The 1,362-nt window shown below is 37.1% G+C and overlaps 1 protein-coding gene across 1 annotated transcript in view; it reads right to left on the reverse strand.

The window, feature by feature from the left end:
• PDE3A (phosphodiesterase 3A, cGMP-inhibited) overlaps positions 1-1,362 on the reverse strand; it is a 377,507-nt gene that overhangs the window by 106,658 nt on the left and 269,487 nt on the right. The gene's annotated exons all lie outside the window — the stretch shown is intronic.

Genomic DNA, 1,362 nt, shown 5'->3' on the forward strand with positions numbered 1-1,362 from the left:
AGATTCTATCAGAATCATACTTGTTTTTTTAAAAAATATGCTTTCATAAATACTGATTGAAACTCCAGTTGTTCTCAAATTAAAGAAAGTCCATACCATAGCCAAATTATGAAACAGGTTAAATCAAAGTTCTGTGTGCTCAAATTTCCCAGTGTATTCCCCATCCACTCATTCCCCGATTCACTGTTTCTTGAACAACTCTTTGATGGCAGTCATTATGGGACATTAAAACAAGTTCTTGGACATGAGAAGCTTTACTCTAGTGGGAAATTTTACATGGTATTCTGAGTTCTATAATACATGCATGATGGATGCAAAACGTATTACAAGAGCACGGTTAGGGACTAAATAAGAATTGGGACTCTGATGTTTCAACTATACTGAAGAAGAACTTAAGAAGATAAAAAGGGAAAAGGTATTTATTGCAGGCAGAGAAATGCACTTAGAAAATCATGGAGGAGTGAAATAGCATGAGGCCATCCAGAGTACAGGAAATTTGATTTATTTTAGATAGAGAGGGAAAATGTTAGTTAGGAGTGACAAAATAGCAGGCCTTATGTCCTTTTCCTGAGAGTTAATCGAAGTTTAAGCTTTAGAACAGTTTTTTTGTTACAAGTATAGAAGTAGATCTAAAGGGTTAGAAAGTATCATGTGTGCACTTGTGCACACACAAATGTTGTACACTGCACAACTCCAGGGGGGATCATTCATGTAGACTGCAATTTGAATGACTCTCTTTGCAGTCATACAACATTATTGCTCCGATGCCAGAGATTGTGAGAAGAGAAACCTGTATCAGTCCTCAGTGTTGTTTCCCTGTCTTTCAATTCAGTACTTATTCCTTTCATTTCTTTGTCCCCATTCCCTTATCAAATGTTATGTTCATTATCCTTCATCCATATTAATGAATAAATGACTGTGATAAATCTAAAATGCAAGGTCCCACAATGTATAGATGAGCAAGCATGGAGTAGTAAAGAAATTCAGCTCTAACACGAGAACTTCAGACAGAAGTGACTGACACAAAGATTAGGCACTGAAATCCATTTGCCATCCTCTCGTGCCTTTCATCACAAGCTCTCCTGTAAGTTAAACTTCTACTTCTGGGACATCTTTTCTGGCGGGAGTGCATCAGCTTCTCAATAGCCTTCTTGAAATCTTGCGTCTAGAGTGGAATGTAACATTTGCAGGGGTCATCTGGTCAGTACAGAATTTATTGGATTAATTCTTCTTCCCTGTATGCCATAATGAATACCGTTAATGAAGGCCAAAGTAGCACTTGCTGTTAGAAAATCCATATGATATTGGGCTTGAAGTTAACTCAAATCTTTAAGCCTTACTTTTGGTTTCTTCATTTGCTCG

The sequence above is a fragment of the Propithecus coquereli genome, unplaced genomic scaffold (genome assembly GCF_000956105.1).
Source record: "Propithecus coquereli isolate 6110/MARCELLA unplaced genomic scaffold, Pcoq_1.0 Scaffold16, whole genome shotgun sequence".
Classification (NCBI taxonomy): domain Eukaryota; kingdom Metazoa; phylum Chordata; class Mammalia; order Primates; family Indriidae; genus Propithecus; species Propithecus coquereli.